Source organism: Bos taurus, chromosome 14 (assembly GCF_002263795.3).
Source record: "Bos taurus isolate L1 Dominette 01449 registration number 42190680 breed Hereford chromosome 14, ARS-UCD2.0, whole genome shotgun sequence".
NCBI lineage: Eukaryota > Metazoa > Chordata > Mammalia > Artiodactyla > Bovidae > Bos > Bos taurus.
In genome coordinates this window covers 73,640,710-73,653,141 of record NC_037341.1, presented here as the reverse complement: position 1 = coordinate 73,653,141, position 12,432 = coordinate 73,640,710, and positions in this window count along the sequence as shown.

Here is a 12,432-nt window from a genome sequence, read left to right as displayed (position 1 = left end):
ATAAAATGTAAGGAGAAGGAAATGATCTTTACAGATACTATGGTTTACCTCCTTTGGGTGTAGAAAGACTTAGCAAATTAAAGAAAGAGAAACCATACCTAGGTGAGCTAAAGAGCCAAGGCCCTGCTCATTGGCTGGAACACACATATCTCTCCTTTTTGCTATGCCAAGCAAGTTCTGTTAAAGAAATTTTCAGACATTTTTGGAAGTTACCATGAGAATTGGGGGGAAAAAATCTAACTGGACATGTTATGTATTTTAATATAATAAATGATGATTTATTATTTACTTACAGACTGTATGCAGGTCAAAAGCAACAGTTAGAACTGGACATGGAACAACAGACTGGTTCCAAATAGGAAAAGGAGTACGTCAAGGCTGTATATTGTCACCCTGCTTATTTAACTTATATGCAGAGTACATCATGAGAAACGCTGGGCTGGAAGAAGCACAAGCTGGAATCAAGATTGCTGGGAGAAATATCAATCACCTCAGATATGCAGATGACACCACCCTTATGATAGAAAGTGAAGAGGAACTAAAAAGCCTCTTGATAAAAGTGAAAGAGGAGAGTGAAAAGGCTGGCTTAAAGCTCAACATTAAGAAAACTACAATCATGGCATCTGGTCCCATCATTTCATGACAATGAAACAATGGAAACAGTGACAGACTTTATTTTTTTGGGCTCCAAAATCACTGCAGATGGTGACTGCAGCCATGAAATTAAAAAACACTTGCTCCTTGGAAGAAAAGTTATGAGTAACCTAGACAGCTTATTAAAAAGCAGAGACATTACTTTGCCAAGAAAGGTCCATCTAGTCAAGGCTATGGTTTTTCCAGTAGTCATGTAAAATGTGAGAGTTGGACTATAAAGAAAGGTGAGTGCTGAAGAATTGATGCTTTTGAACTGTGGTGTTGGAGAAGACTCTTGAGAGTCCCTTGGACAGCAAGGAGATCCAGTCCAAAAGGAAATCAGTCCTGAACATTCATTGGAAGGAGTGATGTGAAAGCTGAAACTCCAATACTTTGGCCACCTGATGCAAAGAACTGACTTTTTTGAAAAGACCCTGATGCTGGGAAAGATTGAAAGTGGGAGGAGAAGGGGACGACAGAGGATGAGAAGGTTGGATGGCATCACCAACTCAATAAACATGAGTTTGGGTGAACTCCGGGAGTTGGTGATGGACAGGGAGGCCTGGCGTGCTGCAGTCCATGGGATCTCAAAGAGTTGGACACAGCTGAGCAACTGAACTGAACTGAAAGACTTCTAAAGTATTTGGATTTGAATATTTTAAGAATTGAGATCCACTGAAGATGTATCTTAAGTGTCTGATTCAGTTCAGTTCAGTTCAGTCACTCAGTCGTGTCCGACTCTTTGCAACCCCATGGACTATACAGTCCATGGAATTCTCCAGGCCACAATACTGGAGTGGGTAGCCTTTCCCTTCTCCAGGGAGTCTTCCCAACCCAGGGATCGAATCCAGGTCTCCCGCATTGCAGGTGGATTCTTTACCAGCTGATCCACAAGGGAAGCCCAAGAATACTGGAATGGGTAGCCTATCCCTTCTCCAGCAGATCTGCCCAACCTAGGAACTGAACTGGGGTCTCCTGCACTGCAGGCAGATTCTTTACTAACTGAGCTGTCAGGGAAGCCCAAATAACTGTATTCTTGGACTAAGTAGGCATTCATTAAATGTTCATTTGTTTATACTTTTATGTATCCAATGAACATTTATTAGTACTTACACCAAGCACTCTGCTAGACACTGGAAAAAGATGAAATAAAAGACATGATGCCTGCCTTACTGAAGCTTACATTTATGGGGATACAATCACATGCACACACACATGATATCATAGATATATTGGAGTTATTCACAAGATACTATGTATGCATAAACTTCCCAATTTACTTGCATGAGCGTTGAAGCTTAAATTTTGTAACTTTTCTTAGATGATAGGCACAGACAGAACTTCGTTCCATGGTAGGCACTTTGGTTGTAAGGAGAAATGGTCATGCGAATGAAAGACCAATAGCTTGGGCAAATTCATAATTTCTGGAAGACTAATCCTAAATCTAGTTTGCCACTATATTAGCAACAGGTACTTTATATGAAAAAATATAGTATGTGAATTTGGAAACCAATGCTGGAGGATAAACTTCAAAGAGAACGTGAAAAAGAATTGACTATAGAATGATTTGAGGAAGAACTTTGACCCTTTCTAGTCCTAACAGCTAAGAATGTCTAGACTTTGGGTACAGTTCAGAGAGAAGGAAAAAAAAATACTGGGGAAAAAAAATGAAGGATCATGAACAAACCAGTTAAAAATCACTAACATTTCTATTACTTTTGGTAGTTAACAACTGAACACTCCTCCTGAAGACTGAACAGTTTCCTCCTGAACACTCCTTCCCCGCTTCCCCTGCTCAGCACACAGTGGTATAAATTCCTAATTAGTTTCACCACAACTTTTTTAGAGTATCATTTTAAGTTTTGAAAATATTACATGGTAACTTAATTAAAAAAAAAAAAAAAGGTGTATATGAAAAAGCTGCCTCTTTTCCATTTTACTTTGTTGAAGCTAAGAAGACTTCAGAGTTTCCATGCAGCATTGTTTAGGTGTAGTGATTTGATTAGGTTCAGAAATTACAGAGCAAACGGACTGATTTTCTTCAAGTCACACAGATTTGGAGAAGGCAATGGCACCCCACTCCAGTACTCTTGCCTGGAAAATCCCATGGATGGAGGAGCCTGGTAGGTTGCAGTCCATGGGGTCGCTAAGAGCCGGACAGGACTGAAGCGACTTAACAGCAGCAGCAGAAAGGAACAGGTGACTTTTCCTGGAGCTGTGTGCAAATACCAGGAACACTCTTTTTAGTTCTTTTTCTTTTTAAAATATATTAATTTTTTTTTTTTTTTTTTACTGTGCTGGGTCTTCATTGCTTCATAGGCTGGCCTCTCCTTGCTGTGCTTGGGGTTCTCACTGCAGTGGCTTCTCTATTGAAGAGCATGGGCTCTAGGGCACCGGGCTTCAGGAGTTGCAGCCCGCGGTCTCGGTAGTTGTGGCTATGCAGTCGTGGTGCACAGGCTTAGTTGCTCCGCGGCACGTGGGATCTTCCCGAGTCAAGGTTGGAACCCATGTCTCCTGCACTGGCAGGCAGATTATTTACCACTGAACTAACAGGGAAGCACTTTCCTTCTTTTTATGTATGTGTAGAGTGGCTTTTGAGGAAGTAATGTAGATTATGGAGCTCTAAAGCTCCCTTTTAAATCCCCTCTTAGTACGGCCATTACCTTGGGCAATCAATATTAAAACCTCCATGCTTTTATAAACACACAAATATGCACATATGGTTTTTATTTAAAAGTTGGTTTCATAGAAAAGAGACTATATTCTTCATATTACTCCATAAATTTTAATTATTAAATCAAAGCATCCCTCCAGTATTAAGTCAAAACCTAACATAGTTTTTTATAGTCAAATATTTTTTTAGTCAAATATTTTTTATTAACTCTAATTATAGACATTCAATTTATTTCTAGTTGTTTTTTCCTTTTTTCTTTTCTTTTGCAGCATCAAGCAGTGCTATAACAATGCAACATACACCATTATCCGTTTATCTTAGGTACATGTATTTTTTAGTTGTTGTTTTGTTTGTATTTTGGCCCTCAGCTTGCAGGTGGCTCAAATGATTAAAAAAAAAAAATCTATCTGCAGTGTGGGATACCTGGGTTCAATTCTTGGGTCAGGAAGATCCTCTGGAGAAGGGAATGGCTACCCACTCCAGTATTCTTGCCTGGAGAATTCCATGGACAGAGGAGCCTGGCTGGCTACAGTCCATGGGATCACAAAGAGTTGGACACCACTGAGCAACTGACATTTTTCACTTTGTGGGATCTTAGTTTCTCAACCAGGGTTACCAGGGATTGAACTCGGTTTACCACAGTGAAAGTTCCAAGGCCTAACCACTGGACTGCCAGGGAATTTCCAATACATGTATTTTTTATTACAGCAGGACAGAGTCCCAAAAAGTAGTACTGCTAGTTCAGAAGTGTGCATACTTTAAATTTTAATACATATTTCCAGATTATTTTTCTCAACTTGTAGCAACTCATACTTAGCCACATTAGCTATGAATTGCCTTTAAATTTTGTGCTAATCTAATTGTAAAACTAGGTTATCAGTCTTCCCTTAATTTGCATTCACTATTCTTAAATTTTACCTTTTCATTTTCTAAGGTGAGATTTTTAAAAAAATTATATATATGTATTTAATGGGCTTCCCTGGTGGTTCAGACAGTAAAGCGTCTGCCTGCAATGTGGGAGACCCGGGTTCAATCCCTGGGTTGGGAAGATCCCCTGGAGAAGGAAATGGCAACCCACTCCAGTACTCTTGCCTGGAAGATTCCACGGACTGAGGAGCCTGGTAGGCTACAGTCCATGGGGTTGCAAAGAGTCAGACACGACTGAGTGACTTCATGTATATATATATTTAATGGAAGAAATATCATTCAATAGAAAATATTTTTCCTTGAAATTATTATTGGTCTATTGTCTCAGACTGTTACCTCATTGTACATACAGTGTCTTTTTTCAGACTATTTTCAGCCATTTCCAGATTAAATTCTACTTTATGGTACCAGCAAAAAAAATGTATAGTTTATATAGATTTGAAGTAAATTTAGAAATAATTCTTACCACTGTCTTCAAATACTTTGATTCCTTAATTAAGGTATGAAGGATGTTCTTAAGTTCATGGGAATCCTTTTATTTCCAGGATTCTTAAATAACTAAAAAGCTTTCAATAATGAGAAGATTTTTCCATAAGATAAGAGTTTCTAAAAACAGCACTGCAAACAAAGCATTTTTACGACTTGCTTTATAGGCCTTATTAACCACCGTTAAGGTGAACGGGTTCATGATCTCATATTGTCATAAAAACAGAAGCAATTCGTTTGCAAAAAAAAATGCCTGGGGTAGTTAAAATGCATTTCCCATTTCATAGTACTGAATGATCATATCTCCATATTCAGGCTACAGTGGCTCCAATTCACTATGCAAATGGGAAGACTCTGAACTTCCCACTTTTAATGAAAGCTTGCATGCTTGCTAAATTGCTTCAGTAGTGTCCATCTCTTTGAGATCCTATGGAGTATAGCCCACCAGGTTCCTCTGTCCATGAGATTCTCCAGGCAAAAATGCTAAAGTGGGTTGCCATTCCCTTCTCCAGGGAAGAATGCCAACCCAGGGATTGAACTCACGTCTCTTATGTCTCCTGCATTGCCAGGCAGATTCTTTTCTACTAGCGCCACTATGGACATAGCTGGCACAATTTCCCCCACAAGAACACCCATTTACTTGCTCAAAAATATTTACTGGCCACACATTTTTCAGGGGACTATGATGGTGAAAAAGAGTGTCTGTCCTCATGGGGGTTACAGTTTAGCAGGAAAGTATGTAGAAGTCCAATGGCAGGCTGTGAGAACTGGGGGCATTTTGATTTTATAATTTCTGTGACCCTTCCCAACTCTTCAGTTCTGTAATTTCGTGACTCTGCTTGGTCTGGTGTTTTTATGATAGATAGTATACATTGCTAAATAGACATCTAGGATGGAGGAGCCTGGTGAGCTGCAGTCCATGGGGTCGCTGAGTCAGACACGACTGAGCGACTTCACTTTCACTTTTCACTTTCCTGCACTGGAGAAGGAAATGGCAACCCACTCCAGTGTTCTTGCCTGGAGAATCCCAGGGACGGGGGAGCCTGGTGGGCTGCTGTCTATGGGGTCACACGGAGTCGGACACGACTGAAGTGACTTAGCAGCAGCAGCAGCAGTACGAGTACAGACTGTGGCCTTGAGCAAAAATGATTTTCTTGGTGACTACCTGACCTACTTAAGATAATTCTGAAGTCCTTGACCTCACTAAATGCACCATCTAACCTGAGTTACAAACACAGTAAATGCTGCAACAAATATTTGCATTAACTGTGATTTCATTTTTTCAAAGACATAGAGTCCCTTTATTAGGTAGTTAGAATAGAGAAAGGAGTCCAAAACGGCAGTAGCTAAAAGACAAAGAAAGGGAAAAGCCCACAAAAAGGGAATAAAGGATAAATCTGAGGACCAAAGCAAGAACCTCAGGTGAAACAAACATGCCTCCTTCCTGGCTAGCCCTAATTTTCATAGGGCAGGCTCGGGGTTGCGGGGGGTGGGGGGGTGTGGAGACAAAATGTATAAAAAGAGGGTCGCAAGATGGGTTGAGGCCTCTCCTTTGGGGTCGGCCCACCCTCATGCCTTGAGGGTGTATTGTCCTCTGTTCACCAAATAAAATTCTGAGCTGTAACCAATCTGTAACACTGGTCCACCATTTCAAATCTTTGTTGTGGAAGGACAGAACCAAGGAAATTACACACTCTCCCGACATAGCTGGTGCTGTGACTCAGGTCTAACTTGGCTGAAGCTACCTCAGCCAAGCTACCTCGCTTGGCCCCAGCAAGGCAGAGGCCAAGCACAGCAGAAGCCCGACTCGGCAAAAGCTGTCAAGGCGGAAGCAGAACGCGACAGAAACCCAGTGCACGGAAGTGACAAGAAGCCCAGCGTGCTGGATGCCGCACAGCAAAACAAACGCAGCAGAAAGCGTACATGGCTCAGTCTCAGAATCCAGAAACTTCTGTTTAAGGTAGGAGGTCTTCGCCCCTATGGCTGGAAGGACATATGGCTAACAAAATGTTAATTCCTTTACAATCTCTTTGCTTGTTTTCTTGAACACCCTGCAAGCAGGCATGTTGCGGGTGAGGGGCCTGGTGCCATTCTCTGAATTCTGAGACATTTCCTTTCTCCAATTAGTGGACTGCTAGTAGCTATATAGCATCTGGCTAAAGGCTGGCAGGGGGGCACTTTTCCTGCCCGCTTCTGATGTCTATGTCAGAAGCTTTCTCTATCTCTTCTATACTTTAATAAAACTTTATTACACAAAAGCTCTGAGTGATCAAGCCTCACCACTGGCCCTGGATTGAATTCTTCTTCTCCGAAGGCCAAGAATCCTGGCATCTTTCATGGCTCCACAACAACCTTTCAGGGACTTGAACCCACGTGGCTGGGACTCAAACCCAGCCAAAACCCTTGGTACCTGGTTTCAGGATCTAGTGAAACTCAGGTTCTTGATGTCTCATTGCCAAGAGAATTCAGTGAGAGACAAAGTGATAGGTAAGAAGTGGATTTGTTCAGATTCAGAGAGAAGCACACTCCACAGAGTGTGGGCTATTGCAAATGGTGAGTGCAGTGGCTATGAAATGTGGCATGATTAGTTTTTATGGGCTGGGTTATTTCATATGCTAATGAGTGGGAGGGTCATTCCAACTATTTTGGGGAAAGGGTAGAAATTTCCTGAAATTGGGCCACTGCCCACTCCTTGGTCTTTCAACAGTGCTTTGAAACTGTCATGGAGCCTCTGAGTATGTCATTTAGCTTGCTGATTGCAGATCAAGGTCTAGTCAAAGTTAACTTGTCTGCCATCTTCAACACATTTAATTCTAATTGGTTTGTGTTATGTCCTTGGGCTATGTCATTCTTTCAAAAGTTGTGCCCTGCCCCTTTCCCTCCTGTTACACACTATCCACTGTATCCCAGTAGCTGTTGCCCAAGTGGGTGAGGGTTCTATCCTTAATCTCCCTTGTGCCAAGGATCAGGCCAATGAAAACCGTGAGCACAGGTCAGGCATTTATGAAGGGGATTCCTCAGCACGTTCTTCCCATTGCCTTTTCCTCCTGTCCTTCAGCTCCTCCCTCCATCTATGCCATTGTTTGCAAAGTATTGGGTAGGTCATCACCTTTCTATTTCTAGAAAGGCTGCTCTTTTCGTGAGCCCTGTCTGGGCACACAGTGTTGCCTCTGCAAATTTCTGGTGGGACAACTAGAAAATGGCTTGGCCTTGGGAAGGAAATACTGTATAGTTTCCAATCCCTCTAGAGATTCAGGCCTTCATCCTCTGTGTTTCCTACAACATGTGTGACAACAGCACCTCTCCGTTGACCCACTGGGGTGGGTGACAGGCACACAATGCCTGCTAGAAGTCCATCAGTTGGTGGCAAACCTTCCAGGGTGATCGGGCTTCCAGGTACAATGTTTGCCACTTCGGGGGTTAGCCCTGCAGGCCATTTGAGCTCAAACCCTTACCATCCTTCTCCTAAAGCTACAAACATATCCCCTGGATCAAATCTCCACTCCACTTTATGGAACATCTGGTCTGTTGCCTCTTATCATTTTGTCCCTAAGCCACTTTGCCTCAACTCCTACAACCACAAGCCTGCCCCCTCTGTGAAACTGAAAGTGAAGTCGCTCAGTCGTGTCCGACTCTTCGTGACCCTATGGACCGTAACCTACCAGGCTCTTCTGTCCATGGGATTTTCCAGGCAAGACTACTGGAGTGGGTTGCCATGAGTGGGTTGCCATTTCCTTCTCCAGGGGATCCTCCCGACCCAGCAATCGAACCCAGGTCTCCCACATTGCAGGCAGATGCTTTACTGTCTGAGCCACCAGGGAAGCCCCCTCTGTAGGCAACATCATTCCACTCAGTCCATTATTTAAATACTCTTAGCAGGACCAGATAACCTACTCCTTTATTATTACTTCCGTTATTACCTAGAATGGGTCTGTGACGATGAAATGTTTACCACTGGAGGCACCCTATAATGCTCTTATGGAGGGCTAGGGAAGGAAATCAGTGACTTAACATTCCCTCACAGCAATAAGAGGATTAGGCTTGTGGCTATTTTACCAGGTTCATAGTTTCAGAGCATAGGCTTGGATTGCTTTACATCATGCTATCTATTTCCTTCCGGGGTGGGCAAACCAGCAATGAGTTGTGATTACAACCCCTTGATCCTACCCAGCACTAGTCATGCTGGAGACCTTGGGGACACCCAACTCCAGCCTGGGGATCCCTGGAGGTTGACCTGCCTCGACCTGTCCAGGGATCTGGTCCTTGGGAGGTTGACATGCCTCATCCTGCTTGGGGATCTGCCAGTCCAGGGGTCCCAAGAAGTCAAAATGCCTCAACCTGCCCAGGGACCCAATTCCAGGGAGGCAACCAGCCTTGATCTGCCTGGGGGATTTGATCTCCAGGAGGATGACCTGTCTCAACCTACCTGGGGATCTGCACCCTGACCTGGGGACACTTGTCTCTCAGGTTGCAATAGTACTGGGTAGGATAAGCTTCAGAAAGACTCACCCCTAAGGAAGTCCACCTGTGGAAGTAGGAGGAAGCCTATTAGTTGTGGTGCTGTGCCCAGTCTCAGCAGTAACTCAGGAGTCCAACAAGAACCCCATTGCCTTTCTCAAAAGGCTAAAAGAGGCCCTCCAAAAGTTTACCAATCAGGACTTAGACTCTTACAAGGGACAGGTGATTTTAAAGGACCAATTCCTGTCCCAGTGTACATCAGACATAATGATAAAGTTACAATAGCTACAGCAGCAGGATCCTGCTGCCTCTAGATGAGATAGTCCAGATAGCCACCAATACCTTTTATAACAGAGAACAGGAGAGGGAGGCCAAGGATCAGGAAAAGGAGAAAAGGAAAGAGACAAGGCATGACCAGATGCTGGCTGCCCTCCAGATAGCCCTGTGGCAAACCCTGAATCCTTGAAGGACAGAGCACGAGGCAAATGCCTAATCTGTAGACAGAAGGGACATTGCATCAAAGAGTGTCCAAATCATGGCAAGTCTCCTAAAATGGCTTACTACAAAGGCCATCACTTGGGACATGGGTGGCCCTCTGTCCTCAGGACCCAAGAGCCTCAAGGTCAAGTGCCAAGCCCTCCCTCATGATGGTTCAACAGGACTGAAGTGGCCTGCTCCAGCCAGTCCACCTGTCACAGATAACCATCACAGGGCTGGAGCCAAGGGTGCAACTGGATGTGACAGGGAGTTCCGAGAATCTCTTGGTTGACACAGAGGCTTCCTACTCTGTCCTGACCTCCTACTCTGGAAACTTCTCCCCTCAGACCTTTAGCATTTTGGGTGCTATGGGAAAAGCAATTACAAAAAATGCACCTGAATACTTCTTTGTCGCTGGGATGGACAGATATTTTCCCACCAGTTTCTGGTGGTCTCTGAGTGTCCTACTCCTTTACTGGGAAGAGACATACTCACTAAGCAGGGAGCCACCCTTGTGATGGGAAGCTTCTCAGCCCCTAGCGCCCTACAGCTCCTGGTTACTACTGAGAAGCCCATTATGGTCTCTCCAATAAGGAGGGACCAAAAACTCCAGGAGGAAAACACCAACAATGACTTGGACAGCATTACCTCAGGGGTTCAGAGATAGCCCCCACCTCTTTGGACAGGTTTTTAATTGGGATCTTCTAGATCTGGACCTGGGACCTAATGGGAAAATATTGCAATATGTACATGACCTACTAATCTGCTCTTCAGATGAGGAAAATGCTCATCAACATGTGATTCAGATTCTAAGCTTTTTGGCTGAGAGGGGATATAAAGTCTCACGCTAAGGCACAGATGGTCCAGTCAAAGACCTGGGAGTTCAGATTACACACGGGTCCAGGAGGCTGTCCTTCGACCAAGTACAAGGAATCCTCCAGTTGCCCTCCCCCATGACTTGAAAGCAATTGTGAGCTTTCCTGATGCTAACCATGTATTGTAAAATCTGGATACCCAACTATGGCCTGATCGTCCAACCTTTATATGAATGCTTAAAGGGACAAGACAATTCCTCAAAAGGAGGCAGAGGCTACACTAAAACAGGCCTTAATCCAAGCACCCGCCTTGATGTTGCCAGACCCAGAGAAAGCAATCCATCTACATGTCCATGAAAAAGAAAGAATAGCCTTGGTAATGTTTACTCAAAGGTTGGGACCTGAGCTCCAACCAGTAACTTCCTTATCTGAGAGGCTTGACCCAACCACCCAAGGCTGGCCTCCCTGCCTTCAAAAACTTGCAGCTACTGCAGTCCTGATAGAAGATGCTTTAAAACTTTCTCTTCAGTTCAGTTCAGTCGCTCAGTCGTGTCCGACTCTTTGCAAACTATTTTTACCAGCTACCAAGTGAAACAACTCCTGAATGGGAGAGACCATTTATAGATGTCTGATCAAAAGATCCTCAGGTATCAAGTAGTGCTGATGGAAAATCCAGGCCTGACTATACCCCCTTGTGAGGTTCTTAACCTAGTCGCCCTCCTGCCTGCCTTTGAGGGCTCTCTCCCCTTTCACTCTTGCTTAGAAACTTTGGACCATTGGACAAAACCCTGAGAGAGATTGTCAGAAGATCCTCTGACCAATCCTGAGGAAATTTGGTACACTGATGGAAGCAGCTTTGTCTTGGATGGAGCGGAGGATATGCAATAGTCTCCAATTTTGAGACCATAGAGGCTAAACCTTTGCCACCAGCTACTTCAGCCCAATTGGCTGAGCTCATAGCCCTGACTCGAGATTTAGAGCTGGAAAAAGGAAACAGAGTAGCCATTTACACTGACTCCAAGTATGCCTTTTTGATGCTACACACACATGCTGCTATTTGGAAAGAAAGAGGCCACTTGATCATCTGAGGGTCCCCAATCAAATACGGTGATCAAATTCTTAGGCTCTTGGAGGCAGTCCATCTGCCCACTGAGGTTTCAGTCTCCCACTGTAAAGGACACTGAAAAGGGAGCACGGAAGTGGCACGAGGGAACCAAGCAGCTGATCAGACAGCTAAGAGAGCAGCATTACAGAACCATGACCTAATGGGGGTTGCCACCCTAGTTTCACAGACTAATTTGCTGGAAACTCCTTCATATACTGAAGGTGAGACTCTTAAAGCTAAGAGGGAGGGTTTTCAAGAAGATCATATGGGGTGGTTCCAAAAGGAGGGGCTCCTTTCTCTGCCTGGGAACATCCAGTGGAAGTTCATTTACTCCTGATATGCCATCACTCATTTAGGTGACAAGGCCCTCCAAAGATTACTAGAAAGGTCCTTCAGAGGATCAGACCTCCAAAATACTATAAGGCAAATATTCTCCTCGTGTCCCACTTGCCAGTTAAATAATCCCCAAGAAACTCAAAACCCCAGCTGGCCCAGCCCATCCAACAACAGTGAGGGACCTACCTAGGACTGGCGGATAGACTTTGCACAGATGCCAATTTCTCAAGGATATAAATGCCTGCTAGGCTTGATAGATATATTCACAGGATGGATTGAAGGTAGACTGAAAAGGCTGAGGAGGCTGTAAAAAAGCTGCTCTCTGAAGTCATTCCAAGATTTGGCCTTCCCAGGTCCCTACAAAGTGACAGTGGGACATCATTTACTTCTAAAGTCTACCTAAGGGAGTCTCTAAAGGGGGCATTACTTATTACCTCCTCCATTGTGCCTGGAGGCCTCAGTCTTCAGGAAAAGTAGAAAGAGCCAACCAATTCTTAGAATCAGTGACAAAAACCCACATA